The sequence below is a fragment of the Bombina bombina genome, chromosome 8, assembly GCF_027579735.1.
Source record: "Bombina bombina isolate aBomBom1 chromosome 8, aBomBom1.pri, whole genome shotgun sequence".
Classification (NCBI taxonomy): domain Eukaryota; kingdom Metazoa; phylum Chordata; class Amphibia; order Anura; family Bombinatoridae; genus Bombina; species Bombina bombina.
The window spans coordinates 211089743-211107518 of record NC_069506.1 but is presented as its reverse complement, the minus strand read 5'-3'; the positions used below and the strand labels follow the sequence as shown (position 1 = coordinate 211107518).

The following is a 17776-nucleotide window of genomic DNA, read 5'->3' as shown; positions in this document are numbered from 1 at the left end:
AACCCTTTAAAGGGACATTATACCCTTGTTTTTTCTTTGCATAAATGTTTTGTAGATGATCTATTTATATAGCCCATAAAGTTTGTTTATTTTTTTGTTTTTTGTTTTTTAAATGGATAGTGTTGCTTATTTTTAAATAACATAGCTCTGATTTTCAGACTCCTAACCAAGCCCCAAATTTTTAGGGTAATATTGACATATATCTACTCTAGCTTGCTTCTGTTTGTATAAAGGATCTTTTCATATGCAAAGGAAGGGGGAGTGCCTAATATATCCCACTTGCAATGGGTGTTCCAGTAACCTTTTAAATACAGCTAAACTGGAAGCTTCTAAGTAAGTTTTTAAACGGTTTTATACTGGATTTTTATATCAGTATCTGTGCATATTATTCTTTATAGTAGTGTCTATTACATGCAGCTATATTAAAATTGGTGTATACTGTCTCTTTAAGTGCAGGTGACAAAATGTGGTCGCCTGTCTGCAAAATGCCTTTAGTTCAGATGGCAACCATGTATCGTCATCCTGGGGGAAGGGGATGCTTTTGTAAAAAATCACAGCCCCTGTAATTAAAGAGACATGAAACCCAACAATATATTTCATGATTCAGATAGAGCATACTATTTTAAACACTCAAATATTCTTCAATCTCTGTATATCCTTTGTTGAAGGAGCAGTAATGCACTACTGGGAGCTAGCTGAGCACCTTGGATGAGTCAATGACTAGAAGCATATATGAGTAGTCTTTTCCCAGTAGGGCATTACTGCTCCAGAGCCTATCTAGGTATACTTTTGAAAAAAAAATACAAAAAGTATAAAGAAACTTAGGTGATTGAAAAGTACATGCTGTATCTGAATCAAGAAAGATTCACTTTGATTTTACTTCCCCTTTAATTTGTTTTAAATTTAGGATTGGCTGATTTGCTATTCCATAGCAGCAGAATAGAAATGTCTTGTAATTGCAAGGGGTTTACTGACCCAGACTTGCCCTTTGGGCAAGGCAAGAGGGACACCGCCCAGGGCCCCGCACTTTGAGGGGTGAGGTTATGAGAAGGTGCAATGTATGTCCTGTATTTAGTTTATGATGAAGTGTTTATGTGTAAATATGTAGTGTCATTCTTTATATAGGTAACACCGAATGTTGAGACAGTGGTGGGTTGCATTGGCAAGGGGGTACTCCAGGGCTTGCTTTTCCCTGATGCCAAGGTAAACACTCAGTATATCACAGAAAGCTATGCTTCTCCATTCACCCTAAAGCACACTTAAGAAACCAGTTTGTCATTAATTCTCATCTTGCCAGCAGCTCCTTCACTGTCACTGACTCACCTGTCGTCAGGTTGTGAAATCCTTAAAATCTGGCCTATTTGTGATGTTTGAGGACTGGAGTTGAGAAACACTGATATAAAGTGCATCTCAGAGAAAGTACCAAGTAAAATGTATAACTATGACAAGTGTCACAGGTGGGTTTATGTAGAGAAGACTTCCAATGGATCCCGCCCCTCAATATCAGCCCACACAATAATGTAATTGTCGTATACTCAGTGCCATGGAATTGTAGCTACTAGTTCTGTTCGCCTGTATTATTTTGGTATATGTGCTATGTTTCTCAATAAAATGTTTAAAAAAGAAAAGTATCACAGAAACAGATGCCAGATAAACTGCCACAGTGAAAATAAGCCTTATAAAATATGTATGAAATAAATTTGCATGCAGAGCAGTGGTACCACACATATTACTATTTTCTGTTTCCTTTTTTTTTATTTTTATTAATTTTTCTTGAGGCATGCACTTCATTTGTTGCATCATCTCTATTTGAAAAAGATATCATATAAATATATACTGTATATATTATATATATATATAATATATATAGAGAGGAGAGAGAGGAGAGAGAGAGTAGAGAGAGAGAGAGAGAGATATTTATTATTATTATTATTATTTTAACAGTTTGAAAGCAAATTTGTCATCTGCTTAATTATCTTAATTTTTTTTGTTCACATGAGAGTTTTAAATCAATACATTTTGTATGTGTTGCAGTTCGGGTACAGGACAAAATAAATGCCTGCAGAGGTACTTTCTGCAAAAAGTTTGAGAAAAGCTGCTATAACCTATGACAGTGTCAGTGTTCTGTCCCTCCAGTGGGCTGTAGCAGAGTTTTTGTGTTGTGGGTATTTAGATTCTGACAGCCTGCTCTAACAGCACAGCGTACAGTGTGTGCACTGTCTATACACACAGACTACTTGCAACATGAGCCTCACCTGCAGTAGGTGTGTCTTCATTTTGTAAAACAGGAAGAGATTTCCGAGCTGTGCTCTGCTACATCCTGAGCTAAAGAAAATCATTAAGAAGACTTTAGATTTTAAAGCAATCCCCATGCTATTTTTCAGTTCTTGAACTCTTGCTTTATCTCCTTTTTATGACACCATACTTTTGTTTCGCTTCTTTCGTGTTCCTAGAATTTCTGCTGTTTCCTATTTGTATTTGTTCTTTTTTATTCATTGTAAACTGTATCTTTCCCTTACACTCCTTTCTATACTTTTATTATCCATGTCCTTCATACATGGCCGACAATACCCAGCTGCAAATAAGAGGACTATGGAAAGAATTATACGAGAGTTGGATATCTTTATAAGACTCAGTGTAAATCCTCAATTTCAGAGGAGTCCTCCCTACCTGCCTGATATTGGCCGGGAAACTCAACAACACCTGCGTCTTATTCTGGAAAAAAACCGAGGGTCTGAACTGGCACAAAACATATATCTACAAGTGACATTGCAGAGCTTGCTCCGCAAGATAGCACAGGGTGCTGATATCCTGAAGGGAGGGAGTGGAGCATACCAGGGCAGATTGGACCCCAAGCAAGTAAGTACAGGGTAACCTGCAATGGAGTATAAATATTCAAAATATATCAACTGGCTACAGTATATACTATAGTATGAATTATGAATACAATGTGTTCTCTGTTATAAAACAGAGCATAACATAGTAAACACTGATTAAAATCCTAGATTCACTAATACAGAGGAGGCTACTTCATTTTCCTTAGTCTTCCAATCCCTATGTTATTCATTGATGGCTTATTCACTAAATAATTGAGAAAGGCATAGTCTTTCGCTGACAAGCTTAAAAATAAATAAATCAGTAATTACAAAGACTGCAGGTGACTCAGTTAATCTTTGTGAAGAAGTATGTAGTATACATTAACCTAAATTCATTATGTAGTGTAGGCTTCTCAATTTTCTCCTAATCACAAACAAGAGGGATCTGAGTGATTTTAGTAAATTAATGGTCATTGAATGAAGAGATGTTTCCAGTCGTAAAACATTTAAGTGGTTGACAGAAAATATAATCAGTAGTATAAAAGGACTAGGTTCATTAATAATATGTTTTCATTTTTTTATTGCCTATTGGAGCAGGACTCTTAAAGCATCTAAAGAGGAATGAATCAGCTCTTAATATTAAACTAGGATTTAGAGCCTTTTATTTTATTTTAGGGATCCTTGAAGACATAGTGAATCGAAGCTACTGACATATAGGGCTAGTTATATATAGACACTCATTAGGCTGTCAAGGAACCGTATTGTAAGATAAGATCATGTTATAAATCCCTTGCTTCTTGCTTCACCTATCATTTCTAGCATACCCTTTGTGGGCATTCCAGAATTTTACACCAATTGATGCCTTAAGTGCACACCAAAAGAATAAGTATTGGTAAGCAGTTAAAAGAATTCCACCTGCCATATATGAGTGTGCTTGAATTACGATAAATGTATATGTTTGTAAGTGTAGGAATATTTGCATGTCATTGGACAGAGGCATTTTGGAAACCTTGCCGACTGAATGTGCGGCTAAATATTATTGAGGTGTTATTGGGGTTTTCTGGCTAAACTTTGCCCAAATATTTGGAATTTATACTTTATTGCCCTTGTGAATTATTTTGTAATTTCCTTAGTGTCTTTTATTATTAGTTTTTTTCATTCAAAAGTTTTTGTTTGTGCATAAATTTAAAATGGGCTGTTTTATAGAGGGTGCATAATTTACTTCCTATTTTAATTTGTTTATTTTGTAAGGTTTTGAATACATTTTTGGGATGACAAGATTACAGTGGAATTTGTTCTATGCAGCAAGAAGTGAACAATTCCAACCGAGTGAAAATAGCAGGTCCAGTGGCACCAGGGCCTGTGCATAATGTGTTTAATCATAATGCAGGGGAGATTTCTATTAGTGCAGGTGGCTGGTCCATCTATCTGTCTGTCTGTCTATCAAAATCATTACACAGAGCATCATGTATATTATTACTGTTGTTTACTACTGATTTGCCTTTTGAGGGGCCCAAAAAAAAGTTTGCATCAGGGCCCACTGTTGAGTAGGTCAGCTACTGAGTTGTGAGATAGATGTGGCTCTATCAATTTAATAGAGCTGAATGTGCAACTTGAGACTGTGATAAGGAATGAGAACAAGGGGCGATATAACAATTGGCGGGCGGGAAATGATTCGCTGTAGCGAATCATGTTCACGCCAACATCACTAAACATTGCACAAGCTTTTTTGGTGAAATGATGTGCAATGCCGCCTCCTGCACATTCGAGGCCAATCAGCCGCTAGCAGGGGGGTGTCAATCATCCCCGATCAGATATGATTGCAGTCTGCCACCTAAAAAGTGCGGAGAAGTTAAGACCCGATGCTTCTTAACTTCTATTTCCTGCAATCTGGAAACTTTCAGGGGTAGATTGCAGCATCCGCTGCTTAAAAAAAATCTACCCCCAAATCTCTTTCTGTATTACGTCAAGTTCTGTCCTCGAGATATTAGTTTCACACAAACATTTTTTATTTAATCTAGGCCATCTGTACTACAGTTCCCCATTAAAATGAAACTAACATATAATTAGCATTGTTCACTGACAGCACACATAATCTGTGGCATTTATTGACACAGATTATATACACGGTGCACTATTATAATGACAGAAAGTATAATGTTAACAGACAATTAATAACGAGTAGCGCTTGCACTAAATGATGCCTCAGAATAATCTCTGTAACAAAACTCTGGCCTAAGTAAACTTATAACATTTTATTGCGAAAGTCTATATTGGTTGTTAAGTTAATTGTCAAATATTGGCACTAGAATATCAGAAAATTGAACCTGTTGAGTGCAAGAGAGAAAGTTCAGAAAGACATTTTCTGAACAGGCTGTTATAAATAAACATATGTATAGTAAATTCAAGATTCCATTTGTGTCCACTCTACATTTATACCCCTCTTTGACTGCAGTGCCCACAACAATGACTTTCCACACAAAAAAAGGTTACTTAAACACCTTATTTTAAGTACACGCTAGGTGTTAATCTCTGATCATTCTAAGCATCTGATTGATGCATGTGCCCAAATACCTGTCCATCAAGCTAGAACAGTCTGTACCTTCAATAAGTGCAGAAGCAGTAAAAGTCCCAATACCTTGCAAGGACTATATACTGTAGAGTTCACCTTTATGCATGTGCACAACAGAGGGATATCATATTTTCAGAAACCTAACTCTAGGGCAAGTGATAGAAGCTATTTGTATTATTTTCTCACAAACTAAATATTGCAGATCTTAATCTACTGGCTGCCTCAATACTACATGTACTGTCAGTTCAGATGAATCCCCCAGCATATTAAATTTTATTTATATTAACAAAAATGTTGTTTAAATTGATATTGAAAAAAAGTATATTAGTTATGGCTTATCCCAAGGGATGGATTTCTCGCTGGCTGATAAGCACAACCCCCACATCCCTATTAGTGGACAGAGACACTTTTATTGCTAAAGAAAGTGGTTGGTCTGATAGCTCTTGTGGTGACAGTGGGCTAAATCCAAGATTTACAAAAAATCCCTTTAAATGTGAAAAAACAAGAATGAAAGAAAACAGAGTTGGATAAGCCCTCACATTGGGGAGCTTACTGTCAGAGATATATGTGTTTAAATAAACAAATGCAGAGTAAGAAATAATAAATAAATAAATAAATAAAATGGAGTTTAATTGATACAATATTTGTGTATAAATGGTATTTATGTACGAGTCAATAATACAGTGTATTAGCAAATCTGAAAATTAAAACACATAAGGCATCACAAAATAATGTTAACATATAGAAAACATATACATAGTAAAAACTGGATGCAATCTAAAAATGGAGACTATAAAAACAATCAATGTTAATCCTAGAATATAAAGGCTGAGTAACCAAAAACGTTAACAGATTAACATAGAATCGAGTTATACAAAGCTATACTGGTGTAAGTATAGACAGCAGCCTATATGGTATATAGTGTAATCTGGGAATACACTTATAATACACTAATGTGTTGAGGATATACGAACAGTCTCAGGGTGTGGGCGGGACAGTTGTTAGGCGTCCATAAACAAGAAAAAAGCCAAAGACTAAAGTTTTGGAAGTATGTTTTTATTGAACTGACTCTGCAAAATAAGAGGTGAATAAGTAAGGGTCATATTTATCAAGCTCCGCACGGAGCTTGAGGCCCCTTGTTTGGCTCGCCGGAAACAGAAGTTATGAAGCAGCGGTGTAAAGACCGCTGCTTCATAACCTGTCTGCCTGCTTTGAGGCGGCAGCCAGAAATCAACCCGAATACGATCGGGTTGATTGACACCACCCAGGCTGCGAATGTCCAGGGGGTGGCATTGCACCAGCAGTTCGCAAGAACTGCTTGTGCAATGATAAAATCAGACAGCGTATGCTGTTGGCAGTTTATCAATGGTGCAGCGGACCATGATACACTACATCTTATCATGTACGCTCGCACTATAATAAATTGACCCCTAAGGCTAGAGAGACCATCCCAGTGTTAGTATAGATATTAATATATAAGTATATTAAGCCATTGGGGCATATTTATCAAGCCCAGCGGCCCACTAGCAGGGGGTGTCAATCAACCCGATCGGGTTGATTTCTGTCGATTTCTGTCCGCCGCCTCAGAGCTGAGGTTATGGAGCAGCGGTCTTGATAAATATGCCTCCATATGTAAGAATATCCTCACATGATTTAAATAATGGTCTCTAATAATAGCTGTTAGCATTAGCAGATTGCTTAATAAAAATTATATAAGGTTAAATCAGACACCTTTATATGGATATCAAAGCTGTGATGTGAGATACTCTATCATTACAGAATTAACCTTTGAATATCCATATTATGGTGGCTGATTATATAATAATTTTATTAAGCAATGAAATAATCTGCTTGCTAATGGCATGCTAACACAGTACACTTATACAAATAATATAAACCACCTATCCTCTCACTTAGTGTTTTCTTTCTTGATTCCTAAGGCCTCCATAATGTCCCGTGTTTGAGATATTTTGCAGCATTTTACTGCAGACTGTATTACAACCTATAGCTGTTTATATGAGCAACACATTTACTGAAAAACTTAAACACAATTTATTAATTAATATAATTTATTTGTAAGTGAAACAAAATTCAGGAACTTATTTTAAATATATATATACATTTTAATAAGTTGTGCTTTTCTAGTTTTTTTTGTCTCTTCTCCTAGTGAGAAGTTATTTATTTCTTCTACACCTTCTGTTTGTGGAAAGTTCTAGTTTATTGCTCTACTTACGGTAATTTACTTTCATAACTGCATTGCTTGAATCAATAGGCAGCAATTAATATGAGGGGAATAAACTATAGTAAATGCTGCTGCCTTCTTACAGACATTTTGTATTTCTTGACTGTTGATGTTGACTTAAAAAAAAAAAAAAAAAATCAAGATATTGTTCCAGTCAGTAGCATTTGTATGTTGAAGTGTGTTTTACTATATTAATAAGCAATGAAGCAGCAAGCCTATTTTACTGAAAAATATTCAATATTAACTTCATATGTACTTTATAATGGAATGATACTGGTAAAGTGACATGGCATATTTTCTCAATCTGAGCACACTCGTAGCCATAACTTTGGTGCTAAGCACCATAACTTAGCATGATTGTACACAGACTCTTTATACCCCTCTCTTGTGCCCAAACCCCTGTAACTCTGTACCAGCTGAATTTACCTAAACACTGTAAGTCTGTGCCATTTGTGGCCAAACACCACACATTTACCAAATGTCATAAGTATGTGTCATCTTCATCCAATCACTACTTCTCTGCAATCTATAGCCACACACCCTTGCCATATGTCCCAACACCTTGGGGCCTATCTATCAAGCTCCGAATGGAGCTTAGACGCCCCGTGTTTCTGGCGAGCCTGCAGGCTCGCTAGAAACAACAGTTATGAAGCCATCGTCCTAAAGACCTCTGCTTCATAACCCTGTCCGCCTGCTGAGCAGGCGGGACAGACATTGCCGCAATTCAAACCCGATCGAGTACGATCGGGTTGATTGACACCTCCCTGCTGGTGGCCGATTGCCGTCGAGTCTGCAGGGAGCGGCGTTGCACCAGCAGCTCTTGTAAGCTGCTGGTGCAATGCTGAATCGGAGAGCGTATTGCTCTCCGCATTCTGCAAGACCTATGATAAATAGGGCCTCCTTATCTCTATGAAATTTAAAAAACTTTCATACTGTGCAGTTGTACCTAAACACCAAATGCTGTAAAATTCTAAATGTGCTCCCCAAAAAAATCAGCATATTTCTGTATAATCTGAATGTACCTAAACAATATAAATCTGTGCAATCTGAAATTGAACCACATGGAAATTTTACATGTACCCAGATATCACAGCTGTGAGCAATGTGCCCTAATAACAAAACTATGTACCACCCTTCACTGTCTGTATTGCCAGGTTCACCAGTCAGCCTCATCTCATGCACTGTCTAAATGACCCTTGTTCCATATAGTGTGTATATACTACACTGTCTTACACACACTAGACAGGCTCAGCTAAGAGTGCTTAAAACTTTTTAAAAAGGCAAATAAGGGCATAGCATACCTTTTGCTTAAATATTGCTGGTAATTACGGGCACTGGGTGTGGGCATCTGAGATCCGTAGTCCACTTACACTTACACTACCGAGTACATATGCATTTGGTCTGGCTCCTTTTTAACCGTTGTGAAGGAGAGACACGTTTTTGTACTATAATGTTCAAAAGATTTGCCGGAGTTGTTTTGATCAGGCCCTGTTGAAAATGAACACTTTATTACTTATCTAACCTACCCTCCACTGGGGAGTATCATTTCTTCGGCTGGCTATGTTTGCATAACTTTTCTATAGCCTAATACTAGTATGATTTTTGTAAACAGTTTTAATACACCTCAGCAGTGAACTGAATAGTTAGAAACACATTAAAGGGGAGAAAATTTGTAGTACAACTGTCCCTTTTAAAACAGAAATAGTAGTAGTAGGTAGTAAGAGTGGGCTGGAACTTGGGCATATCTATTACTGGGGGGTGGGAGTGTGGCACAGGAAGATATACAATGATAGCTGGGTGGGTGGGGCTGTAGTGTTAATTTCTTTGGGAAAGTGCTGCTGTGTAGTTGGTTGTGACAGTGGTGAATCAGATAGTCAACACCACAGTGGGGTAGTAAGTACTGTGTGAGGTAGGTGCCATGGTAACTGATGGTGCCGAGGAGAATTGCAACAGAAATTTGAAGCTGTACAAAAAGAGTAAATATATGGTACATCATGATGGCCAGTGCATTATAGGAGCTTATACTTTTTGTATAAGGAACAAAGGTCAAAGAATCCCCAATATATAAAACCAAAGCTGATTACATATATTATTATCAACCAAAGAATCAGGAGGCACATACAATTTATGACCAAGGATGAAAATATCCAGAGTGATAATGACATGGTTTTTTTTTTTTATAAACAAGCTCCTTTAATCATCAATTGTTTTAGTGGCATAAAGTTTGCTATGTGATCTATATATACAATATTTTCATGTTTATATTATTTCTATAATATTAAAGGGACAGGTCTAGTCAAAATTAAACTTTCATGATTCAGATAGTGCATTCAATTTTCAACAACTTTCCAATTTACTTTTATCATCAAATGTTCTTTGTTCTTTTGTATTCTTTGTTAAAAGCTTAAAGGGACACTAACCCAACATTTTTCTTTCATGATTCAGATAGAGAATACAAATTTGAACAACATTCCAATTTATTCTATTATTTATTTAGCTAATTTTTTTTAGATATCCCTTATGGAAGAAATAGAAATGCACATGAGTGAGCCAATCACACACGACTTCTATGTGCTGGGAACCAATCAGCAGCTACTGAGCCTATCTAGATATGCTTTTCAGCAAAGAATATCAAGAAAACTAAAACCAATTAGATAATAGAAGCAAATTAGAAAGTTGTTTAAAATTGCATGCTCCTTTCAAAATCATGAAATTGTGGGTTTCATATCCCTTTAACCTAGATAGGTTCATATGCTAATTTCTAAGACCTTGAAGGCCACCTCTTATCTCAGTAAGATTTTGACAGTTTTTTTACAGCTAGACAGCACTAGTTCATGTGTGCCATATAGATAACATTGTGCTCACTCCTGTGGCTAAAATGCAAATCTGTCAAAGAACTGAGTTAAGGGGAAAGTCTGCAGAGGCTTAGATACAAGGTACTCACAGAGGTAAAAAGTATAGTAATATAACTACTTTGGTTATGCAAATTCTGGAGTAACCTGTCCCTTTAATAGAGTTATAGTGGTGCTCTAAGCATAGAAACATTCAAAGGTAAACAAATGATGTCCACAAAACAAAAGGCTTAGTAAGCACTGAAGGTTAATTAGACAGTTACTATATTATTGTTATTTTTATTTGTAATGTTTGTGCTATTCTCTCAATAGTGCACCCTTGGCTCTTTTCTTCTGGAGCTGCAGACCTCTGTTCATTGTTATTATTCAGATCACCTGAAGCTTTCATATTCTTAGAGATATTATGGTTTACAAATATGATTATCTGAAATGAAAAGTTATGTATCCTGATTCTGACCAATAATATTGTATGTAAAATGTGTATTTATCTGTGTATATGTAAATAATTGTAGCCAAGGAGGCCTATTTATTAAAGGTCTGTGCCGACAGTGCGGATCAGGTCCGACAGACCTCGCTGAATGCGGGAGAGCAATACGCTCTCCGTATTCAGCATTGCACCAGCAGCACTTGTGACCTACTGGTGCAATGCCGCCCCCTGCAGATTTGCGGCCAATGGGCCACCAGCAGGGGAAGTCAATCAAACCGATTGTACTCGATCGGGTTGAATGTGGCGATCTCATGAGCAGGCGGGACAGGATTATGGAGCAGTAGCCTTTAGAACGCTACTTCATAACTGCTGCTTCAGCTCGCCAGAAACACGGGCCCTCAAGCTCCATTCAGAGCTTGATAAATAGGCCTCATTGTGTAAAAGTGTCTGCAACTCTTTTTGCTTCCCAATCTCGCCATAAATACTCATCTGTAGTGTGCAGGATGTAGTAGCCACATGCAGGGTGCAGCTTCACTATGATTTATAACGTCACAGAATGAGGAACATTGATTAGCATGCATATGAGTGGCAGGAAAACTGAGGGCCAGATTATGGAGTAGAGCGCAAAATTGCGCTTTCACAAGCGTGATATTTGTGCTCAACTCAGTAATATCTGCATGCTTCCATAGGCTTCAATGGGTGCCTCAATCTTTATGTCATCATACACAGCACAGAACCTAGCGCAGCAAAGGGGGTAAGTAGCGCAGTGATAGGCAGCAAAGTGTAAATGTATATGTATATATATATATATATATATATTTATGTGTTTATGTGTATATACATCATATACATATATATTTATGTGTTTATGTGTATATACATCATATACATATATATTTATGTGTTATGTGTATATACATCATATACATCATATACATATATATTTATGTGTTTATGTGTATATACATCATATACATCATATACATATATATTTATGTGTTTATGTGTATATACATCATATACATATATATTTATGTGTTTATGTGTATATACATCATATACATCATATACATATATATTTAGGTGTTTATCTGTAATACATCATATACATCATATACATATATATTTATGTGTTTATGTGTATATACATCATATACATTATATATTTATGTGTTTATGTGTATATACATCATATACATATATATTTATGTGTTTATGTTGTTATACTACATCATATACATCATATACATATATATTTATGTGTTTATGTGTATATACATCATATACATCATATACATATATATTTATGTGTTTATGTGTATATACATCATATACATCATATATACTTAATATTTATGTGTTTATTGTGTATATACATCATATACATCATATACATATATATTTATGTGTTTATGTGTATATACATCATATACATCAGTGGTTCTCACCAAAGTGACCTCAAGGGCCCGGTAAATTTTAGCTGGACATGTCAGGGCCCGGTAGGTTATATATATATAGTATATTATATATATATATATTATATATATATATATATAATATAGTAGGCAGCAGGGATTTGCCCATCAGTAACTAAGCAGTTCAGTGTGGGTTTAGTGGGGGCCCTGGAGTGTGGGGGTCCTGCCGAGGGTCTGTCCGCTGTGAGGGCCATGGAGTGTCTGGTCTGGTCCTGAAGGTTGGGGGCCCTTTCTTTGGCCCTTAATGTTGGGAGTCCTGGCTCTGGAGGTTGATGGGCCTGTTGTGGTTACATGCAGTTATATAAAAATGAGTGTATACTGTCCCTTTAAGGCAGGGAGGCTACCGATGTTCATTTGCATAAATTTGAATACATTTGGGTCAGTGTGAGACGGTTTTCCTGGGGCCTTGATTGGTCTCAGTCTGCCCCTTGTGTGCAGTGGGGGTAAGAGTGTGCATGGGGGCAATGGACAGGTCAGGGCCCACCAGCAGGGCTATCACGGCCCGGTACTGGGCCACGGCCCGGCTGTTGATGAAACCAGGATATACATCATATACATATATATTTATGTATTTGTGTATATACACATATCAACACAAATATATATGTATGTCTATATTCATAGCTTCAATAAGAGAAAGTGGAGGCTGCTTCCATAAAACAATTCCTTTATTGATTCGTTAAAAAAACGGCAAAACACAGCAAGGTTAGGACATGGTGTAGAAAGGCGCAGCACAGTCTGGCTTACCGCGTTTCGGATGAAATCCGTAGTCATAGCCTACTGTGCTGTGCTCTACACCTGTTTAAAACTAGTTAAAACAAGTGTGATTGTGCACACAATAAAGACACGCCTTCAGGTTGTAACCAATGCCTACAATGTATAAGTTTAACCCACTAGTGCCTGGACCGCACCTTATAATTACAAAACAATAGCTCATACAATCGTGGTATATATACACTGCAACAAATATGTTGCAAAACCAATAATGTAATATACTACTATTCACAAGAAGTCAAATATTGGGAATTAATTTAATTCGTAAAAAATAATAAATTATTACTTGTAAATTATATTGCCCTAATCCTGCGCATAGGGGACTACATGGGTAAAATTCTCAATACGAAAGAGTCAAATTTTCTTCCTGTCTTATCTGGTGTGCATGGTGGGCAACAAATACAAGTTGTGTACATATTAAGAAAATATACTGCAATGAATAGATTTCGTGTAACAAGTGAATGAATAATTAACAAACTAATAAACATACAATGTATAAGTATGTCCATGGGGAGGGACCTAATGAATATAGGTGAAATAAAGATATCTATGCAAACTGGCAAAGTACTGACATCAGGTGGAAAACCCACAAACAATCAATCATATGTGCCTCCCCATGTATAATTTGTAATATTGTTGTATTGTACCGGTCAAGCACATCTGACCACCCGATGTGTCTAGCACAATTGTTAACACGAGGGATCTATTTGTTAATGTGATGTAAGTACCCTATTAATTCATTCCACAGGTTCATTACATCATATCTAGAATTTAAGCCTTCTGGCACCCGAGTGCCCAGGGTGAATATCCAAAAAGCCTCGCGTCTAGCGAGCAGTTGGTCCAAATTGCCACCCCTAGCAGGCCTGGAGACTTTCTCAATCGCACACCATGTAAATCCCTTAAGGTTATTATCATGGTAGACTCCAAAATGCTGTACTATTGAGTCGTGGATCTCTTAGTCGAGAAAGAGGAAAGATGTTCCCTAATCCTGGAATTCAGGTCTCTAGAGGTGAGTCCCCACATATTGAATCTGGCACAATGTGCATTCAATCATATAGACTACCGATTCTGTTTTGCAATTCATGCATGAATTGATCTTATAGCTTTTCTTAGTTTTTACACTCATAAATTCTTTGGTCACCCTGGCAAAATCACAGGGCTTACACTTTCTGTGACCGCATCTATACATCCCAGTATGCCTCAGCCAGGATCCCTTCTCTTCTTCTCTGTTTTTAACAAGGTTGGCGAAAGAATGGAGCCCAAAGTGGGGCTTTTTCTGTACGCACATCTAAGTCCTTGTCGGACTGTATCAACCAATTTGTCCTCAGGCCTTCAATATTGGAAAATGTTTCCTAATTATCTCACACACTTGTGGATATTGGGTACTGTGTGTAGTGACAAAAGTAATTTCTTGTTTAGTTTGTACTGTGCTTATCTTTTGTTTTTAATAAGCTTTCTCTTGGTATTACTTGTACAGAGTCACAGTACCCAATATCCACAAGTGTGTGAGATAATTAGGAAACATTTTCCAATATTGAAGGCTGAGGACAAATTGGTTGATACAGTCCGACAAGGACTTAGATGTGCGTACAGAAAAAGCCCCACTTTTGGGCTCCATTCTTTCGCCAACCTTGTTAAAAACAGAGAAAGAAGAGAAGGGATCCTGGCTGAGGCATACTGGGATGTATAGATGCGGTCACAGAAAGTGTAAGCCCTGTGATTTTGCCAGGGTGACCAAAGAATTTATGAGTGTAAAAACTAAGAAAAGCTATAAGATCAATTCATGCATGAATTGCAAAACAGAATCGGTAGTCTATATGATTGAATGCACATTGTGCCAGATTCAATATGTGGGACTCACCTCTAGAGACCTGAATTCCAGGATTAGGGAACATCTTCCCTCTTTCTCGACTAAGAGATCCACGACTCCAATAGTACAGCATTTTGGAGTCTACCATGATAATAACCTTAAGGGATTTACATGGTGTGCGATTGAGAAAGTCTCCAGGCCTGCTAGGGGTGGCAATTTGGACCAACTGCTCGCTAGACGCGAGGCTTTTTGGATATTCACCCTGGGCACTCGGGTGCCAGAAGGCTTAAAATTCTAGATATGATGTAATGAACCTGTGGGAATGAATTAATAGGGTACTTACATCACATTAACAAATAGATCCCTCGTGTTAACAATTGTGCTAGACACATCGGGTGGTCAGATGTGCATGACCGGTACAATACAACAATATTACAAATTATACATGGGGGAGGCACATATGATTGATTGTTTGTGGTTTTCCACCTGATGTCAGTACTTTGCCAGTTTGCATAGATATCTTTATTTCACCTATATTCATTAGGTCCCTCCCCCATGACATACTTATACATTGTATGTTTATTAGTTTGTTAATTTATTCATTCACTTGTTACACGAAATCTATTCATTGCAGTATATTTTCTTAATATGTACACAACTTGTATTTTGTTGCCCACCAGCACACCAGATAAGACAGGAAGAAAATTTGACTCTTTCGTATTGAGAATTTTACCCATGTAGTCCCCTATGCGCAGGATTAGGGCAATATAATTTACAAGTAATAATTTATTATTTTTTACGAATTAATTAATTCCCAATATTTGACTTCTTGTGAATAGTAGTATATTACATTATTGGTTTTGCACATATTTGTTGCAGTGTATATATACCACGATTGTATGAGCTATTGTTTTGTATTATAAGGTGCGGTCCAGGCACTAGTGGGTTAAACTTATTCATTGTAGGCATTGGTTACAACCTGAAGGCGTGTCTTTATGTGTGCACCAATCACACTTGTTTTAACTAGTTTTAAACAGGTGTAGAGCACAGCACAGTAGGCTGATGACTACGGATTTCATCCGAAACGCGTAAGCCAGACTGTGCTGCCCTTCTACACCATGTCCTAACCTTGCTGTGTTTTGCCGTTTTTAACGAATCAATAAAGGAATTGTTTTATGGAAAGCAGCCTCCACTTTCATCTTATTGAAGCTGTCATTGTCCCGGAGTTTGGCTGTTTCCCCTGCTGTGCATTACAAGTTTGTGTACTTAGCAAAAAAAGAGTGCATTGTGTGCTGTCCTTACTTCCAGCAGTTCAATATTGCTAACAGAACTGTTTACTGCTACGTCACTGGCGGAGGGATACTGGTTTTCACCGGAGGAACAGGTGTCTGGAATAAGTTGAGGCGGAGCAAGGGATCTCTGCCTCGTTCCAGAGTGAGTTTCATTGGCCTGGATTGGGCCGTGCCCCCATAGAGGCGTCCCGGATAGAACCTACAAGCCGAGAACGGCGATACCCGCCTTCCCCCATCGGATTGGGTGAGTGAGAGCTCCACTGTATGCATAGGAGCGAGTGAATGAGTGGTACATCAAGGAACATTGTAGTTCATGCTTTAGCACCTTGCACTTTATAAGACACCTTTTTTGCTAATCATATATTACGGACTGCGACCATATTCTGGGTTTACTTTTCTTTGCATTTGTCTATATTCATATACATATATATTTACAGGGAAATCACAGTCCCCATAGACTGCCAATGTAAAGGCTTTTCAGTGCCATTTTTTTTTCCCTAACAACCCACAACCCGCTCACTTGATGCACTAAAAACAAAAAAAGCTTGTGGTAGCATTAACCAGACACTTGTAATGGCTGGTTGTTTATCGTCGCGGCAGTGTTTGCACGTTTGAGGGCGCACAATAAATTAGCTCTCAACTTGTAATCTAGCTCTAAATTATTACACTGTGCAGTTAGATGTTTTGAATGATGTTTTTTTTTTTTTATTAAGGGGAATACTCATTTAGTAATCTTGTATGGAAAGCTATCACTTGTGTCCTGTTGTTCATTAAAAGCCAAGCGTATACAGTAACCAACGTACCCAACATTTATATACTTGCTGTTGTTTCCTACTTTATTTATTTTTTCTTCAAATTTACCTTTCTATTGGTAACCTTTGTTTAAATATTGTGCTTTTCCACAAAAATATCTAGAAAGGCATGGGGGTAGATTTATCAAGCAGCGGATGCTGCAATCTACCCCCAAAGTTTCAGGTCCGCCCTGAAACATAAGTTAAGAAGCAGAGGTTGTAAAACTGGCTGCTTCCTTAACTCACCCGCCCCACCTCTGAGGTGGCAGACAGCAATTATCCTGACCGGATATGATTGGGATGATGGACAACCCCTGCTAGCGGCCCGCGATTGTGCAGGGGGTGGCATTGCACAAGCATTTCACCAGAAATGCTTGCACAATGATAATTGCCAACAGCGTATGCTGTCGGCATTTATCGATGTCGGGCGGACATGATCCGCTGCAGCGGATCATGTCCGCACCAACAGTTGATAAATCTACCCCTTAGTGCTAGTTTGAATTATTACAGTAAAGTCAAAATTAAACTTATATGGATTGGATAGAGCATGACATTTTAAACAACTTTCAATATACTTTATTACCAATTTTGCTTAGTTCTATTGGTATCCTTTGTCTAAAGAGTAATCTTAGGTGAGCTCAAGAGCATGCATGTGTCTTAAATGGACACTGAACCCAATTTTTTTCTTTGTGATTCAGATAGAGGCATGAAATTTAAAGCAACTT

The 17776-nt window shown here is 37.5% G+C and overlaps 1 protein-coding gene across 1 annotated transcript in view; it reads left to right on the top strand.

The window, feature by feature from the left end:
• Positions 1-2278: 2278 nt before the first annotated feature.
• Positions 2279-17776, top strand: part of CBLC (Cbl proto-oncogene C) — a 101562-nt gene continuing 86064 nt past the window's right edge. Inside the window, exon 1 of the mRNA XM_053690867.1 lies at positions 2279-2859. The gene's annotated coding sequence lies outside the window, so the exon portion shown is untranslated. The remainder of the gene's footprint in view (positions 2860-17776) is intronic.